Below are 19,718 nucleotides of genomic sequence, written 5' to 3' on the forward strand. Positions count from 1 at the left end.
GCAGCAAAGAAAAACTTTCATACACATGAAAGTTTTGCATAAATTAAAAATATTTCAATTACCTTCACACTATTGATTTCCTTATGCAATAAACCTTTCTTCCAGGAAAAAAAATAACCTTTAAGATACACTTAAAAGTAACAGTTCTATTAGTCTTTAAGGCACAGATGAGAAATGTCTTGATAAATATTCTAGGGGCTGGAGAGATGACTCAAGAGCAATGGCTGTTTTTCCAGAGACCTGGGTTCAATTCCCACACCCACATGGCAGCTTCTGAGGTCACAAGCCAGCGTGCTCTAGACAAATGGTGCCTAAGGCCACTTTAGTGGACAATCCCAGTTCGATCCTTCAGGAGGTGACAGGTAAAGGTCCCCGGAGGGGGAAGGGAGACTCTACTGTCTGGGAAAGGGGTTCAGCTCGGTGCGGCTAACAGTGCCTTTCTGTGCCCGACGGGGTCTCCACCGCCGATCCGCCTGCACCTACAACCTCTCCAGGGCCGCTCTGGCCTCCTCTCCCCTGGACTACGGGCTCCGTGTGCGAAAAACCGCGTTACGGGTGGACGCTCCGAAATGCGACTCTGCTTCTGTGCCGGGTTATCACGGCTGCCCGGAGCCACCGGCTTCCCACCCCTACGCAGTAAAGTTCACTGCTGGTTGCATGCAACAGGAGGACAGCTGGAAGGACCGGCGAGACCTGGGAGAGGAGCGCCCGCACGTGGGAGGCGGGGCCTCGGTGTGAAGTCAGAGGCTGAGGGCGGAGCTCAGGGGCCCAGAGGGCAGAGCCCGGATGTGGAGAAATAGGCTGAGGGCGGGGCTTGGTGCGCGAGAGGCAGAGCCCAGAGGGGAGCAACAGTTATGAGGGCAGAACTTAGAAACGATGAAGGCGGAGCCCGGGTCTGTAGTAATTGGGCCAAGGGCGGGGCTTAGGAGCACAGAAAGCGGAGTCCAGGTGTAGAGCAATTAGATTGAGGGAGGGGCTTGGAGCGGGACAGGCAGAGTCCTAGTGTGGAGCAACAGGAGGAGGGCAGAAGTTTCCCTACCCCTCCGGGCAGGCGCTGAGCAAAGCGATCTATACCTCCCCAGCGCACCACATTCCCACCCACCCAGCCGAGCTCCGGAAACTCGCGGGGGCTCAGGGGGTCAGAGCTGAAGTCCCTCAGTGGACTTTGGAAGGTGCGGATCCTAGTGTGGGAGGCGGATGGAGCGTTGGCTCCGAGGTTAAGAGCACCTGTTTTTGCAAAGGACCTGGGTTTTGTTCTCAGCACCCACGTGGAGACGCACCTAGGGTGGGAGGGAATGGAAGGCATGATGGGATGTTGCAGAGAGGTAGTGGAAAAACAGAGAAATATGGAGGCCCTGACGTTTGTGGTGAGGCTAGGATGGTTCTGATGGGAAATGATGAAAATTATCTGTATGGGAACAAGAAACAAATAACTATACGTCGATGAGTTGTAAAATCCCTTAAAGTTTCAAACATTGGTGTTAAACTCCTCAAGTATAAATTAAAAGTGAGCTTTCGAATTCAGTCAGGAACTCCTAGTAGGTGGCGCTTTGTGCCCTAGCTATGTGAAAGTGAGACAGATTTGTTGAGCCACAGTTTTTACTTTGGAAATTACCAGCTAGAAGCAGCCGATCATAATCATGTTCTGCTTCGAAGTATGTTCTTTACATCCCTCTAGAATTGATATTTTGTTTTTATTTTTTCGTTTTCATAATTGGAAGGTTTTTTGTTGTTGCTGGTATTGTAAATTGGCAGAGTGCTTGCTCCCCATATGTGAGGTCCTGGATTCAGTTCCAGCACTGAAGAAAAACAAATGTACTTGAAAACTTGTTTTTGAACCTCTATATTGTTTATCTGGGTATGTTTAAATATAAGCTATATAATATAATTGGTATGGAAGAATTATTTCAAAGAAAGAGTAAGTCTGTTTTTTTTTTTTTGTTTTTTTTTTTTTTTTTTTTTTGGTTTGGTTTTTTGGTATTTTGGTTTTTCGAGACAGGGTTTCTCTGTATAGCCCTGGCTGTCCTGGAACTCACTTGGTAGTCCAGGCTGGCCTGGAACTCAGAAATACACCTGCCTCTGTCTCCCAAGTGCTGGGATTAAAGGGTTGTGCCACCACGCCTGGCTCCATTTTCTTTTTTTAACTTGCAAAGAAACCCAATAGCCTATTTTACTTTTGCCTTATTCTAACTTCTTCTTAAACATACATGTCCTAGTTTCCTTTCTGTTGCTGTGATAAAACACTGACCAACATCAGCCTAGGGAAGAAAAGGTGTGTTTGGCTTACATGTCTAGGTCACATCCATGTTTGAATAAAGTCAGGGCAGGAAGGAACCTGAGGGAAGACCCTTGCAGGAAAGATGTTCCAGCCGTGCTCAGTTAGCTTCCTTGTTCAGCCCAGGACCACCTGCCCAGGGAATAGTGCCACTCACAATGGGCTAAGCTCTCCTGTATCAATTAAGATAATGAAGACAAGCTCTCAGATACATGCCCACAGCCCAGCTTTATACAGCTAATTACTCAGTTGAGAACTTTTTTTTTTTTTTTTAGGTCCTCTAGGCAGTGTTGGGTTCACAGTTAATAATTATTGTCTAGAAAAATAATCCTTTTTTTTCATTGTGTCAAATGTGGGTGTTTCAGGCTTGACTGGTCCATTAAGAATGTTGCATCATTAGACATGTTAGAGCTCACTTTTAATCCTGGCACACATGAGGCAAAGGAAAAGGGATTTCTATGAGTTTGAGGCCAGCCTGGGCTGCATAGGAAGTTTCACTACAACCTGGAGTACATAGAGAGACCCTGTATCAAAGAAAGAATGAATGAAAAAATGAAAGAAAGAATGAATGAATGAATGAAAGAGCAGTGATTTGAAAAAACATGGTACCCATAGGCTCATAGGGAGTAAGCAGCACTATTAGGAAGTGTGGCCTTGTTGGAGGAAATGTGTCACTGGGGACAGGCTCTGAGGTTTAAGATGCTCAAAGCCAGGCCTAGCGTGGTACTCTTCTCCCCTGGCCTGCTGATGCAGATTTAGAACTCTTGGCTTCTTCTCCAGCATCATGTCTGTCTGTGTACCACCATGCTTCCTGCCATGATGATAATGGATTAAACCTCTGAACTGTAAGCCAGTCCCAATGAAATGTTTTCCTTTATAAGAGTTGCCATGGTCATGGTGTCTGTTCACGATAAAAGAAACCCTAAGACAGAAGACTAGAAGGAAGGAAGGAAGAAAGGAAGGAAGGAAGGAAGGGAGGGAGGGAGGGAGGGAGGGAGGGAGGGAGGGAGGGAGGGAGGGAGGGAGGGAGGGAGGGAGGAAATAAGGAAAGGAAGGAAATTACAAGACTAGCACATTCCTTCCTTCAATGGCATTTTGAATCTAAAACTAGTCGTCATTTATATAAAAAATTTCTATAACATTTCAATATCTAACTCTAAGATTTTCTTTTAAGCCACTTTGCAATGTCTTGTATTTTGAAATATTATAGGAATACATGTCAATTTGAAATAAACCATTTTGATTATCACCCATATAAAATCAGAATATTTTATGCTGTGCCTGATGGCATGTGCCTTTAGTCCCATCATTCAAGAGGAGAATAAGGCACACAGATCTCTGTGAATTCTGAGCTACATAGCAAATTTCAGGCCAGCCAGGGCTGAAGAGTGAGACCCTGTGTCAGAAAAACAAAACACGCTCATTTAATCATATACCACTTGTTTCTCTTTATGGGAAGTGTAGTTATTGCAGGGATTTTTCCTGTTTTACTGAAAAAAAAAAGTTGACTCTCAACCACTAAATTGTTTTATGGCAAGTTTTATTGTAAAAAGCCAGTATTAAAGTGTAGTCCTGGAATGCTAGCACCCCAGAAGCAGAAGCAGGAAGATCACAGCAAGTTCAAAGCCAATCCCAGCAAGTCTCAAGTCAGCCAGAGTTACATAGAAACAAACAAGAGTCTCTAGTGTTATAACAGGGTGTTATTCTATGGCCTAATAAATATCAAGTTGAATAAAATGTAATTAGAATGTTTAGAGTGGCAGGAGCCCACTTAATGAAGGTATATAACTTTGTAACCAAAATACTAACACAAACTAAGTGGTACTTGGGAGATTGCTGGGAGATCCCCTAGAGTAAGAGCTGCTGGCTGCTCCAGCAGAGAGTGAAATCACACAAGATGATTGGATAGTAACAGAGCCTGCTGGCCACACCAAGCCAGAGAAAATGGTTCACTCCGAGTACCTTAGGTGCAAACTGAGTGGGGAGCCCTAAGGCTGAACGTGAGTGCTGGGAACTGGAGCTGGGTTCAACTGGAAGTGGGTAAGCTTTGCTGGATTCCCTGAGGAGAAGGATGAGGGCATGCATGCCTGTTGGCGCAGTAACCAAGCTGATGGTTTTCTGTTTCTCACTGAAGGCTGGATGTCTGTTTCATCTCCTTTTATCTAGGGATCATCACTTATGAATCAACACAGCTTTGATGTAACGACAGTTCTCTGTTTACAGTAATGCCATTATGAAATATACACGTTTCAGGGCTACAGAGTGGTTCAAGGGTTAAGAAACCTGGCTGCTCTTCCAGAGGATCCGTGTTCAATTCCCAGCACTCACATGGCAGCTCAGAGATGTCTATATCTGCAGTTCCAGGGGAGCTGACACCCTCACACAGACAAAACATCATAGCATATGGAATAAAAATAAACAAGTTTTTAAAGAAAAAACTCAGCAAAGTGGTCATGGTTCACGACTTTAATCCAAGCACTCAAGAGACAGAGTCTGGCAGATCTCTGAGTTAGAGGCCAGCCTGGTCTACATAACTGTTCCAGAACAGCCAGAGCTACATAAAGACGCCCTTTCTCAATAAATTAATTAATTAATTAATTAATTAATTAAAAACCAACAATCAAATCCTTGAAAATACACATTTCAGAACAAAATAGGCTATGTGTGTCCTTTGTAGATTGCTATTTTTACTGTTTCAGTTTAGACCCTGTACTTTCAGTGACTTTTCATAGATGGTATATGTGTGGTGTAGACTGGGAAGACCATAGAGTTAGAAACCATATAGAAATCTCTTTCCAGTATTCCCTGTCTCCATCAAAGAAAGACTTCAGAGACCAGATAAAGTTCGCAATTTGGGTGAAGACTGTTACAGGACAAAGGATCCCACCCCAGGGGTGGATCAGGTTTGTTTTTGGTGGGGAACTATGTTTCAAGCCGAGGCTTCTTCATGGAACATTGGCTGTCCTGGAAAATTTCTGTAGACCAGGCTGGCCTTGAATGTATAGAGACATGCACGCTTCTGTCTCCCAAGTATTGGGATCAAAACTCCCTCTGCCCTGCCTGTTTCAAGTTTCCTGAAGGAGTTGCATCTTGGGATTTTGGGAAGCTCAACTTATGGGAAAATGTTAATGGGGAAAATTGTGAGTTAAGTGAGGAAAGATGGGAAATCCAAGGATGGGTTTGGGATTTTCCAGAATAGGGTTTAGTTCCCTTTTCTACACTGATGGGTTCAGGATGCTGATGTGCCTCGGTGTCAGGTGCATGATGGGAACTGCAAATTGTAAAGGCAAAGAATTTTAATAAAGCAGAGAAGGATTGTCAGTCACCTTGGTCAGCCTTGCTGGTCCTAGCAGGTCTGAGCAGTGGAACTGTAATATACTAACTACACCAGCTTCTGGTTTAACTGTAATATGCTAACTACACAAGCCTCTGGTCTAACTGTAATATGCAAACTACCACAGCCTCTCGTCTAACAATAATATGCTAACTACCACAGCCTCTGATCTACCTATAAAATGCTAACTACACCAGCCTTTTGTCTAACTATAGTATACTAACTGCACCAGCCTCTGGTCTAACTGTGATATGCTAACTACATCAACCTCTGTTCTAACTGTAATATAGTAACTTCACAAGCCTCTGGATGACTTACAGTTCGTCACTTGTTTTAACCAGCATCAATCTATCTCATGTCAGTTTGGTATTTTGATTTCAATGAACATACAGTAACATTGCTCCCAATGTCAGAGGGTGACATAAACTCTCAGAAGGCAGAGCTGAGTAAGCAGATTCCTTGTAGACAAAGCATGTCTGGTGCCAGAGTGTATAGGTTTCAGGCTATTACTGCTTGAGAGTTAGAGCATGCAAACTTTGAACCCAGATCTGACTTTGATGTTGAGAGGGAAAAGAATTTTCAAAGCAGGCAGATTTTAAATCAGGACAAATATCAAGGAAAGCTACTGCACAATGGTTTTGACAGGCTCCTCTTATATCCTAGTGTGTGAGCTGCAGTAAACATAGCATTGAGGTATGTTTGCATCAGCAAGATCTGCTGCAGACCTTGCTTTATTCCCAAGGACCCCATACAGTGTGAATGGCATATCCTTGGGGGAGCACTGCAGAGAGTATTGATCTGTGTAAGCAAGCAGAAGATTGTACTCACTTTTCTGTACTTGAAAGCATGTTTGTGTCCTAATCAGGGAGCGGAGATCATATTTTGGCAAAGTTGTTTGACCAAACACAAGATAGATAATAAAGAGTCATTTGCAGAGTCGTTTTTTAAATAGTTGTTCCTCATTGCAAAGGAATAGATATCTACAGTAGAACATTTTCATTACATGGAGTAAAACTGCACAAAAATGTACAGTTAAGGGTGAATACTGCTGAGCCATCTCCTCTGAGTCTGTTTCATATTTTTGTAATTTATTTGTGGTTTTCATGTTTCTGGTGTTTTCTCGCTGTATGTGTTTATACACAGAGTCCAGAAGAGCTCAACAGCTCCTCAAGGGCTGGATTTGAGACAGTTGTGAGTGAGCAGGTGGGTGCTGGGAACTGAACCAGGATCCTCCAGAAGAGCAGCAAGCGCCCTTAACTGCTAGGCCATCTCAGCAGCCCAGTTTTCTTTCATTTCATTTTTGTTGTTTCGTCCTGGATGCTGGGATTAGAGGCAGAGGTCACGATGTCCTGCTTTAAAATAAGCTCTTTTACAAGACATGTAATTGTCCCTTTTTGAGGTTTCATCTTGCTCTTTGTTTCTAAAGATTTATTTGCTTTTATCTCATGTGTGTGGCCTGAGTGTATGTTTGTTTGCCTTGTGCATTGGACCTGGAGCTCACTGACTGACTAGGTTGTCTGACCATATCTCTGCCTCCCAATCCTGGGACTCCACTCATTGCTGCCACGCCTGGCTTCTCACACAAATGCTAAGGATCCAAACTCAAGTCCTCATGCTTGCATAGCAAGCTCTTTATCCACCCAGGGCCAGTAGTGTGCTGGATTTTCAGGCCCAGTAATGATCACTGCCCAGGTCACTACTTAGCCTCAATGAAACTCATGATGGAAAATTCCAAAAGGATGAGGGACTGATTGTATTGTAGAGACTCCAAGCATCTAGAGCATGTCGATCATAACTGTAACAGCATGTCTACTCTTCTAGGCCCACTTTGCTCTTCCAAAGGCTGCATTGCCTTTACTGAAGGCCAGCTACATCGATGGCACACCACATGAGCATGATGAGTTGTCCTGTGAAGGAACGAGCCATCTGCAATACAACCGCTGTTTGGAAACTTCATCTTCTTACTGAGCTTGGCTGTCTGCTACATGCTCCCTGTGGAATGGAACATCCACAAACATTTTAAAGGAACAGCTTTGTATCCCAGCAATGGTACCCATCCCTGGGTCTCTTAAGCTGCCAGGCCTCAGTGCTGTTTTGCACAGATGATGCTATTAATAGCATTGCAGTCTTTGGTTTCAATGGAAAGGTTCTCAGGGACTTATCCTGGGAATAGAGACGTCAGCAGGTTTCCAGATGTTTCTTGATTATTGAAATATCCTGACAGATTTTTGGGTTTCAGGTCCTTCAGTCCAACAATCCAGATACTCTTTCTGGTCCATTAGGCATTGGGTATAGCCAGGGTCTTAAATATTAGACACCTCTAGTAGTCTAATAGAGTGTTAATGGCATTGGCAACACAGGGTATGAGAAATAGCTTCAATTTAAGTTATTTTGGGACATCAGAACACAGTTGTGCCATTGATGCTTTCTGTAAAAATATCCTTCGTGTCTTCCAGCTCCTGGCACTACTGACTTTGGATTTGTGGGCAGTATTTGGATCAATAGCAGTATTGTTGCAGATTGAAAACTCAGGGAGACACACACACATGTACCCCAGGTTAGCTTCAGACTTCTGTGTTCCTGAGGATTGCTTTAACTTGTGATCTCCCTGGCCCTGCCTCCCCAGGGCTGGATTTGTAGGAATGCACAGCCATGCCTGGTTCATGTGTGCTAAGGACCAATCCCAGGGCTCTATGCATGCTGGGTAAGCATGTTGCCACTAGGCTATATCCCCGGTTCCTTAGCTTAGCATTTTCAAGTGCATTCTTTAAAAATGGTTTTAAAATGGGAGGGAGGTGTTGGAGAGTTGGCTCTACAGTTAAGATCACTTGTGGCTCTTGCACAGGAACCAGGTTTGGTTTCCAGAACCTGGGGATCAGATGGCAGCTACCCATAATTCCAGTTCCAAGGGTTCCAGCACCCTCTTCTGACTTGTGAGGGTAGCAGTCTTCCAAGTGGTACACAGACATACATGCAGCCAAAACACTTCTACACAGAAAATAAATCTACAGATGGTTTTAAGTGTTTGATAACACGTATCTGTGTATAGGTTGAAAAGCATTGCTTTGTTCTGGTTTTGTTTATATTTTCCCATGCTTATAGACTATTTACATATTACTCATCAATTGTGTATTTTTCTTCGTTGTCTCGGGGAGGGGAAGGTCTTAGCATTTTACTGAGTTTTATGAGATCTCCATCCTCACTGTATGACAATAGAGATTTTTCAGTCACAATTGCTATGAATTTTGATATTGATTGCATTTTAATTGCATGCCTTTTGGGGTTTTGGAGTTATTGGGTTTTTTGTTTGTTTGTTTTCTTTTTAATTTTCAAGACAGGGTCTTCCTTTGTAGCTCTTGCTGCCCTGAAACTCACTCTGTACAACAGGCTGGCCTCAAAGTCTGACTTTCCTACATCGGCTGGGACTAAGGATGTTTGCCACCATCCTGGATTAGGATACACGTCTTTAGACATCTTTAGGATACCTGTCTTTAGATACACGTCAATTTTAAATTTCTAAGCAGCACCAAATATACCACTCTCTCTTCTTTGTAATTTCTGATCCATTTTTCTTCTTTAGATGCTCTTTTTTTTATTAGATATCCTCTTTATATACATTTCAAATGCTATCTCAAAAGTTTCCTATACTCTCCCTCCGCCCTGCTCCCCTACCCACCCACTCCCGCTTCTTGGCCCAAGCATTCCCCTGTACTGGGGTATATAACGTTTGCAATATTAAATGGCCTCTCTTTCCAGTGATGGCTGACTAGGCCATCTTCTGATACATATGCAGCTAGAGATACAAGCTCTGGGCGTACTGGTTAGTTCATATTTTTTTTCTACCTATAGGCTTGCAGATCCCTTCAGCTCCTTGGGTGCTTTCTCTAGCTTCTCCATTGGGGGCCCTGTGTTCCATCTTATAGATAACTGTGAGCATCCACTTCTGTATTTGTCATGCACTGGCATAGCCTCATACGAGACAGCTATAACAGGGTCCCTTCAGCAAAATCTTTCTGGCATATGCAATAGTGTCTGGGTTTGGTGGCTGGTTATGGGATGGATCCCCGGATGCAGTATTCTCTGGATAATCCATCCTTTCATCTTAGCTCCAAACTTTGTCTCTGTAACTCCTTTCATTGGTATTTTGTTCCCTATTCTGAGGAATGAAGTATCAACCCATTGGTCTTCCCTCTTCTTGATTTTCTTGTGTTTTGCAAATTGTATCTTGGGTGTTCTATGTTTCTGGGCTAATATCCACTTACCAGTGAGTGCATATCTAATGACTTCTTTTGTGATTGGGTTACCTCACTAAGGATGATATCCTCCAGATACATCCATTTGTCCAAGAATTTCATAAATCCATTTTTTTAATAGCTGAGTAGTACTCCATTGTGTAGATGTACCACATTTTCTGTATCCATTCTTCTGTTGAGGGACATCTGGGTTCTTTCCAGCTTCTGGCTATTATAAATAAGGCTGCTATGAACATAGTGGAGCATGTGTTCTTATTACCAGTTGGAACATCTTGTGAGTATATGCCCAGGAGAGGTATTGCTGGACCTTCCTACTAGTATTATGTCCAATTTTCTGAGGAAACTCCAGACTGATTTCTGGAGTGGTTGTACAAGCTTGCAATTCCACCAGCAGTGGGGGAGTGTTCCTCTTTCTCCACATTCTTGCCAGCATCTGCTGTCACCTGAATTTTTGATCTTAGCCATTCTGACTGGTGTGAGGTGGAATCTCAGGGTTGCTTTGATTTGCATTGCCCTGATGATTAAAGATGTTGAACATTTTTTCAGGTGCTTCTCAGCATTCAGTATTCCTCAGTTGAGAATTCTTTGTTTACCTCTGAACCCCATTTTAATGGGGTTATTTGAATTTCTGGAGTCCAGCTTCTTGCGCTCTTTGTATATATTGGATATTAGTCCACTATCAGATTTAGGATTGGTAAAGATCCTTTCCAATCTGTTGGTGACCTTTTGGTCTTATTGACAGTGTCTTTTGCCTTACAGAAGCTTTGCAATTTTATAAGGTCCCATTTGTGAATTCTTGATCTTACAGCACAAGCCATTGCTATTCTGTTTAGGAATTTTTGCCCTGTGCCCATATCTTCGAGGCTTTTCCCTACTTTCTCCTCTATTAATTTCAGTGTCTCTGGTCTTATGTGGAGGTCTTTGATCCACTTAGACTTGAGCTTTGTACAAGGAGATAAGAATGGATCAATTCGCATTCTTCTACATGATAACCGCCAGTTGTGCCAGCACCATTTGTTGAAAATGCTGTCTTTTTTTCCACTGGATGTGTTTAGCTCCCTTGTCAAAGATCAAGTGACCATAGGTGTGTGGGTTCATTTCTAGGTCTTTAATTCTATTCCATTGATCTACCTGTCTGTCATTGTACCAGTACCATGCAGATTTTATCACAATTGCTCTGTAGTACATCATTAGTTCAGGCATGGTGATTCCCCCAGAGGTTCTTTTATTGTTGAGAATAGTTTTTGCTATCCTAGGTTTTTTATTTTTCCAGATGAATTTGCAAATTGCCCTTTCTATCTCAGTGAAGAATTGAGTTGGAATTTTGATGGGGATTGCATTGAATCTGTAGATTGCTTTTGGCAGGATAGCCATTTTTACTATATTAATCCTGCCGATCTATGAGCATGGGAGATCTTTCCATCTTCTGAGATCTTCTTCAATTTCTTCTTTCAGAGACTTGATGTTCTTATCATACAGATCTTTCACTTCCTTAGTTAGAGTCATACCAAGGTATTTTATATTATTTGTGATTATTGTGAAGGGTGTTGTTTCCCTACTTTCTTTCTCAGTCCTTTTATCCTTTGTGTAGAGAAAGGCCATTGATTTATTTGAGTTAATTATATATCCAGCTACTGCACTGAAGCTGTTTATCAGGTTTAGGAGTTCTCTGGTGGAATTTTTGGGGTCACTTATATATACTATCATATCATCTGCAAAGAGTGATATTTTGACTTCTTCCTTTCCAATTTGTATCCCCTTGATATCCTTTTCTTGTTGAATTGTTCTGGCTAGAACTTCAAGTACTACATTAAATAGGTAGGGAGAAAATGGGCATCCTTGTCTAGTCCCTGATTTTAGTGGGATTGCTTCGAGTTTCTCTCCATTTAGTTTAATGTTGGCTACTGATTTGCTGTAGATTGCTTTTATTATGTTTATGTATGGGCCTTGAATTCCTGATCTTCCCAAAACTCTTATCATGAAGAGGTGTTGGATTTTGTCAAATGCTTTCTCTGAATATCTATGCTCCAAATACAAGGGCAGCCACATTTATTAAAGAAACTTTAGTAAAGCTCAAAGCGCACATTGCAACTCACACAATAATAGTGGGAGACTTCAACACCCCACTCTTACCAATGGACAGATCCTGGAAACAGAAACTAAACAGAGACACATGGACACTAACAGAAGTTATGAAACAAATGGATCTAATTGATATCTACAGAACATTTTATCCTAAAACAAAAGGGTATACCTTCTTCTCAATGCTACATGGTACCTCCTCCAAAATTGACCATATAATTGGTCACAAAACAGGACTCAACAGATTCAAAATTATTGAAATTATCCCATGCATCCTATCTGATCACCACGGACTAAGGCTGATCTTCAATAACAACATAAAAGATAGAAAGCCAACATTCACGTGGAAACTGAACAACACTCTTCTCAATGATTCCTTGGTCAAGGATGAAATAAAGCTTTAGATACTCTTGTGTTTTGTCTTTGTAATTTTCTCATTTTTAGCTCAAAACTCTCTGCAATGTTTGCTTTTTTGTGTAGACACACATTTATTCTGTGGTTTCTTCATAATTGACTGGTTTCTAAATAAATTAAGATGCTCAGCCTTTTTAATTATAATTCATTTTTATTGTGTGAGCATTGGTTTGTGTTTTGCCTGCATGTATGTCTTTGAGAGGGTGTCAGATCTCCTGGGACTAGAGGTACAGAGAGCTGTGACATGTGGGTGCTGGGAATTGAACCAATGTCCTCTGGAAAAACAGTCACTGTTCTTAATTGCTGAGCCATCTCTCTAGAGACTGCGCCTCCCCCCAAATTTGTAGCCTTACTTCGTTTAGTTATTAAGTGCTTATATATTAGATGGTATGTCTATTGATACATTGTATTTTTTTCTTGATAAAACTTAGTTTGTAGTTTTTATTAATTATCAGTTTGACAATGAAAAAACTTCTTTTGATATGTATGCATTACCGTTTCAAACTCTGTTTTTCTTCCTTTTGCAGGTGCTGATGACTGAACACTTAGACTCACACATCATATGTTGGTAAGCTCTCCCATCTACCACCTAGCTTCAGGTTTGTCAGCCATCTCTCCACATACACATTAAGCATTTGAAAATAGACACTACTGATATTGGATGATAGCAAGGTTCAGAAGACCTTCGAGAGGATTTCGAGGATCTTCTGTCCTCAAGGAATCAATTACAGATTTATACTTGCAGAAAAGGCAAGAATGACTGATTAGGAAAAAAGATACTCCCAAGGGAGAAGTTGGGCAGGAGGAAAGAGATAAGATGGAAAACCACTCTGCCATAAAGGACCTGGGCTCTTCCAGCTCACGGCCACCCATCATGGCTTCTCTTAATGGGGCCCTGGGTGCAACTTGGATCCTTACACTTATTAGCAAGTACTTGGTCAACTGAGCCATTCCCCTAACTCTGTGTTGTCCTTTCTATACATCCTCAATCTGCTATAGACAAAAGAGAATTGAGACGTTTTCTCGCCCTAAATCTGGTCCAGTTTTCTAGCCCTAAATCTGGTACAAAGTATGAAGATACTGTTTCCTTTTCCAGTGTGTGTATCAGTCTGTGGTAGGGGTCAAGAGTGGACCTGCCTGACTTCCCATTTTCAGTAATGCAGAGTAGCCTCAAAGACAAGTAGCCCCTTGTATGTCAATACATTTCTCCATTGATCCTACTTTACAGCTCAGCTGGACACAGCTCAACTGAGCTGCACATATATTCTCCCTCTACAACCCACTCTAAAGGAGTGGATGCTCTCTGGAACATTCTAACTCCACTGCAGAGGCCCAGAACAGAGTAACAATCACTGGTGTGGACAATGTATCTAAGGCTTAAGCTGGTGAGTCACACCTTCAACACCTGCTTCTCAGGTCACCTCACAAACCAGGTTTTATTACTATGCCATAAAAGAAACAGGAGACATCAGATCTTGTAAAATGTTTAAATAACTTTAAACTTTATTAAGTAAAAATTGCATAAACACAACCATAAAATAATGAGTAGAAAAGTTAAATACAAATAATCACTTGAAATTAGATTATTACATAACTGGTGGTTTCAACCATAAATACTAAATACCCAATTTTCCACAGTGGGAATATTAATCTAATGGGAAAAAAATTCAATTTCGTCTTAACATATGCCAAAACTTTTTAAGAAAAAAAATTAAAATTAATTGGAACTTTTCAAAAAAAAAAAAAAAACCAATTCAGTACAGCAATAGATGGGGTTTGTATTCAATGAGACCTGAGATAGAAATGGACTTTTGGAGAGGCCCATTGGTCATGCAAACTTTATCTGCCTCAGTATAGGGTATCACCAGGGCCAAGAAGTGGGAGTGGGTGGGTGGGGGAGTGGTTGGGGGACTTTTGTGATAGCATTGGAAATGTAAATGAAATAAATACCTAATTAAAAAAAAACAAAAGGAAAAAAAAAAAGAAATGGACTTTTGCCATTATAGTTACTTCAAATCAACTTCCAAAACTAAGGCAGGTCTGGGAAAGGATGAGTCTTTAAATGACCATGGTGCTTTTCTTACTGGTCTGGAGTCCAGTCAGTAGTTTGGCTGCAGTTCTACATCCTGTAGAGGTCCAGCAGAGTATGGTTGTGCAGAATAGCAGCAGTCTGTGCAACTTATTTTCATTTCTCATATTATTTTCAAGCTTTTAAAAAATATGAAAACATAACAAAAACAACAACAAAAAACCCCACACCACTATCCCCTGCTTCAATTTAACAGCACACAACTCTGTCATTAGAGATGCTAGTGAAGGGCTTCTGCCTCTTCCTGCTGATGTCCCTCCTGGTCTTCAACAGGAAATGGCACCGTGATGAGCATTCCTTTCAGAAATAGTTCAAAAAAGGACTATAGGATTGGAATTTGACAATGGCCAAGGTTTGCAAATGAAGAAAGGAAAACAGTCAGTGGGTTAGGGCCAGGCAGATAAAACCAAACAAAAAAACAAAAATACAAAAAACAAACAAACAGACAGACAGACAGAAAAAAACAACAAACAACAAAATCATAACCACAAACAAAGAACAAACAACAAAATAAAAAACACAAACAAAATACAAAACTGAAAACACAAAAATCCAGTACAGTGTTTGTACTGCCCTGCCCCAACCTTCATGAGATCAAGGCCTAAATTATTTATTTAAGGTCTCTGTCACCGGGCGTGGTGGCACATGCCTTTAATCCCACCACTTGGGAGGCAGAGGCAGGCAGATCTCTGAGTTTGAAGCCAGCCTGGCCTATAGAGTGAATTCCAGGACAGCCAAGGCTACACAGAGAAACCCTGTCTTAGAAAACAAAACAAAACAAAACAAAACAAAACCAAAAAAATATCTCTGTCTACTTACTATATGAGCCTATTTCCAAGCTTCCTTTTTATATAATTCTCAAGGCCTAAATTTCTACTGTCTGAGATAGGCTAGGCACTCTATCCCCTTACTTCAGTCTAATTTTTTAAGATCTAATGCCTCAATATTTTGATATCTGTAATTAAATTCCCTTCTGCTTACTGTATAAGCCTTTTCTTAAGCTTCTAATCTGTCATGCCAGGAATCCCAGAATTCATGTGAAGCCCACTTTTAAAAAAAAAATGAGTATATCCTAGCAGGACCTTTTCAAATCTTCTAAAGCATTTTTTCACTCAATCTCTCTTCTCTGGAGCTTAATATTTCTGTATACTTAAATGATTACCATTATACTCCCTTCTGTCCCTAAAAACAATTAAATCAAATTTCCTTATCTCTCTCTTTTCTCTGCTTTTTGGAGGCCAGCAGCCTTTTACTGTCTGCCTCTGCCTTTCTTCAAGTAGCCTATCTTTGCACAGCAAGGTCTCCCAGCGCCTGTGAGCAGCTCTTTCAAATCAGTCCAAACCCCAGGAAGAATTCCCGACAAAATTTGTATTCCCTTCTATCTTTAAGAACAACTAAACCAAACTTTAAGATACTATTCTTTGATTACCAGCTTGTAAGAAGCAGGCAGCTTTAGCTTTAACCTGGCTCTCTGCCTCAGGACAGCCATCCTCACTCATTTCAGAGCAGGGGATCCCTGTGAGCTGAGCCTGCCCCTGTGTTCCTTTGTTTAAGTTTCCACTTAAGCTGAAGCCACCAAGTGACTCACTTCACTCCTCTTGCTGAGAAACCAATTTTCCCTCTGCCTAGACTTATATCACTGTGTGTACCTGATCAATCCAAGAATTCCTAAATTAATAGAGGATTCTCGCCTTCCGAGACAGCTGTGTCTTTTTGTTTTTATTTTTTAATTTTCATACAATGTATTTTGATCAGGTTTTCCCCTTCTCCACTTTCTCCAAACATGGAGTCCTGATGAGACTGACATATACTTGAGAGGGTGAGGGGTCCTTTAGTGACTAACTCTAGGCATGAGATCTAGGCTAAATCACAGCAACTAGGTTCAAGGCTCAGGAAACCTCAGAAAAAGACAGGCTGGAGTTGCAGTACCAATTTATAGTGAAGCCTGAAAGCTGGGGATGGGATCAGAAGTCTGAGACCATGCTATATACTCAAGTCAGGTGGCTATGGGTGATGGAGCAGCAGATTCAGACCCCAGTGCAGGTGAACAGAACTTAGACTCCTGTGCAAGCTTCTCCACTCTTTCCATATCCACTCCATCCAAGGATGTTGCCTGTGTAGTGGGCACCATCCTACTCCTTCCTGAGTCATGTTCCAGTTGTTTCTGGAAATTCCCTCACAGACTCATGGGGACCAGTTCAAGTGTGTTTCAAACTACTTAAAGTGACAAACAGATTTAACCATCACAGGGGGTACCATCCCAAAAGAAGCTTCTAAGGTAACAGATTTGATTAGCTGGGGTTTAAGCAGAAGACAGGATTTCTTTCTATTTAGAAAACAAGAGAATGGGGTTAAAATAAGAAAAATAGAGGAGAGGTTGTGTGCAGATTGTACATAGTTAAGTCTGTTTGAACTGAAAGAACCTAGTGGGGAAACCCCCACCCAATTCCTGATTTGGTGTGCACCCAAAAAATCACGAAGAACCATCTCTTGATGTAATTACATGAGGACGTTTAATTACGGAGCTCCGGACCTACATGCATCCCACACAGGAGATAACAGATGTCGGCCATGAGACTTGAAAGCTAGGGGGTTTTATGGGGTAAGGGGCTTAGGGGTATGGAATTCAGCATAGTGACACACTATTGGCTTATTTAAAGATTAACAGAAAGATTACAGGGCATCAGGACTTTGTTCCTGTGGGCTGGAGGCTTATCTTTGTTCACATAGCAACCAGTTGATGTATGACTTTACCGGGTGTCAAGGGGCAGTAGACAGAGTGGAGGTTCCGGCCAGGTGGTGTTGACCCAGACAAGATAGCCCTGCTTGTACAATCAAGTTGTTCTTAGGAATGTCTTAACAACAGCCCTGTCTGTTCTGCTTTGTTCTCGGCCCCAGGCCACAGGTTCATAGACAAAGCTTTTACATGAATCACAAGATACAAAATCTCATTTTCTTTCAGAACAACTCAGCTTTCATCCTACTCTAAACCACTGCACTCAGCCAGCCTTATCATCAGATACAAAGAGTCTGTGATAAAAATGTAACATATGTACACAGTTTAGTCACACTATCACAGCACAGTGGATTTAGAAGAAGCTTATCGTGCCAAACAGCAGTTCTCATGGAGGCAACACATATGTAGGGACTTCTTTCATGTCACATGCACTCATGGATTCACACTGCTGTGCTCCCTTGGAAAAATTCCAAAAACTCTACAGCTTTATTCTTTGGACTCTGGCGGGGGGCATAATTTGGCTTCCACATGTAAGAGGCTTAACAAGTAGTTATTTAAGAAGTTCTGAAGAACCACAATTAATAAATTAATGAATTATCTGATGATTATAAAATAATAAAAATATAAAATATAAAACTACAGATGTGCTAGCTATTGGATAACTTTAGGGAAGAGTTTAGACAAAACAAACATTAAAAGACTTGGTCTTTATTGATTAAAAGAAAAAGGAACGTCTCACAATTGGATATTTAACCTCCTACTTACCTCAAATTGAAGTGAATGCAAATCAGAGCACAGGATGAAGACGCCTATGATGTCATGAACTGCATGGTCAACAGCTTTGTGAAATCTGGAGCACAACCTCCAGGCCAGAATACAAACCCCAAAAGAATGCCTTGACCTCCCTAATGATGACTCTCAGGGTGTTTCCCAAAATACACAACACGGGCTTCAAATTACTGGCAGGTGGGAAAGAAAAATGTGAATTCATGAGGCAGAGGGTCCAGTGTCCAGTGCCTCCTAATTTGCTGTGTGACACACATTTGATCTTTCTGAACTTTCATTTACAAAGTAAACTGTCCCAAGCTAATGTCTCGCCAGCAAGAACACACTTGGACAACTGGATTCTTCTGCAGCAAAGCTTTATTGCTTCATCAGGAGGAAGACCCCGAACCCCAGAAAATGGTGCTGCTTATATACACCTTAGTGTGGCGTGTCAGCACCTGATTTGTTGCTCGCCCATCGCCTCATTGCTACGCCCCTGGACGGGCAGTGACTTGGCACGAATTCACTCTTGCACCTGTGCACATTGCTTGTTTACCACTTAGGCGCAGTGAAAGCCGGCGCCATCTTGTAATGGCGACTGCTCACGGCTCTCAACATCTCCTCCTTTTTGTTTTATTAAAGCAAAAGTTTGTTTTACTAAAGCAAGGCTAGTCTAGGCCTGAGTTGTTGATCTGCATATCAGCTGTGGCTCCTGTTCTAGGTCATTCCTCTAATGCTACGGCCTTACCCGTCATAGGGAAACCTTATCTCCACCAGGTCCCATGTCTTAGGTTGGTCTGTCTCTGGATACCACAGTACTTATGCTATGGTTAGAATTGGCCTACGGCGAACTCTATATCAGAGGCTAGCCAAAGCAAAATGTGATGAGGATCCAAGACCACCCTACCACGTGCAATGAGGAGACCTCAGTGGTGTGCAAGGGCTGATCATGATGTTCCTAAACTTATCACCACAACATTAATTATTTCAACATAGATAACCAGATTTCGGGGGAGGCCCCTTGTTCAATGGCCGAAAGCAATGATGACCTTGTCATGTTTTTGTTGGGCTCTGAGCTTGCAGACCAACCAGAGCATGAACACAAGCCCACAGCAGATGGCAGCACCAAATAAAACTACCCCCACCCATTCCTTAAAACAAGAAAATGCAGATGAAATCCAGGAGTAGAGGCCCTCTGTCAATGACAGGTCCACTCGAGTCGAGTTGATCCTTAAAACTGCCGCCCTCAGGGCCTCAAGAGTCTCATCGAACCCTTCAGACCAATTTCCTGCAAGATACAAGGAAATCTGTCTAGACAGATTAGCTGCACGAGTAAAATTTTCATATTGAACACTGGTAATACACAAAGCACCCAATTTTCTTTCACAACCCAACTGGGCCAACTGGTATAGGACGCCTATCTGTTCCTCAACCAGATCAAGGTGCTGGTTCAAAATCATCAGCCCTCCCTTCAACTGGGCACTAGCAGAAGTTTGGACATTGATGGCATCAGTCACTTCGACTGAAAGCTGATTTAATTTTGTGCCTGTTTGGACCGTACCAGCCATAGCGAACCCTGCAGCTGTAGCAGCAACTGCACTGGCTGAAATTGCTTTGATCACAGCAGCAGTAATGCCAAAATCTCTTTTTTGTCGAAACAGGGATAAGGTGGAGGGTGTTTCCACCGGAACAGGGATCCAACGTGGGATCCGGGCCACCATGATGCGGGTGTCCTTTGTTGCATCCCAACATTGAGAAATCCAACAGGA

At 42.0% G+C, this 19,718-nt stretch overlaps 1 long non-coding RNA gene across 2 annotated transcripts in view; it reads left to right on the plus strand.

Annotated features, from left to right (window-relative positions):
• The first annotated feature begins 835 nt into the window (after nucleotides 1–835).
• LOC147004874 (uncharacterized) overlaps nucleotides 836–19,718 on the plus strand; it is a 63,344-nt gene continuing 44,461 nt past the window's right edge. For both annotated transcript variants that reach the window (XR_015046811.1, XR_015046812.1), the window contains exons 1-3: nucleotides 836–893; nucleotides 8,066–8,166; nucleotides 12,886–12,926. This is a non-coding gene — a long non-coding RNA (uncharacterized LOC147004874). The remainder of the gene's footprint in view (nucleotides 894–8,065; nucleotides 8,167–12,885; nucleotides 12,927–19,718) is intronic.

The sequence above is a fragment of the Mus caroli genome, unplaced genomic scaffold (assembly GCF_978045245.1).
Source record: "Mus caroli unplaced genomic scaffold, Mus_caroli_1 scaffold_4, whole genome shotgun sequence".
NCBI lineage: Eukaryota > Metazoa > Chordata > Mammalia > Rodentia > Muridae > Mus > Mus caroli.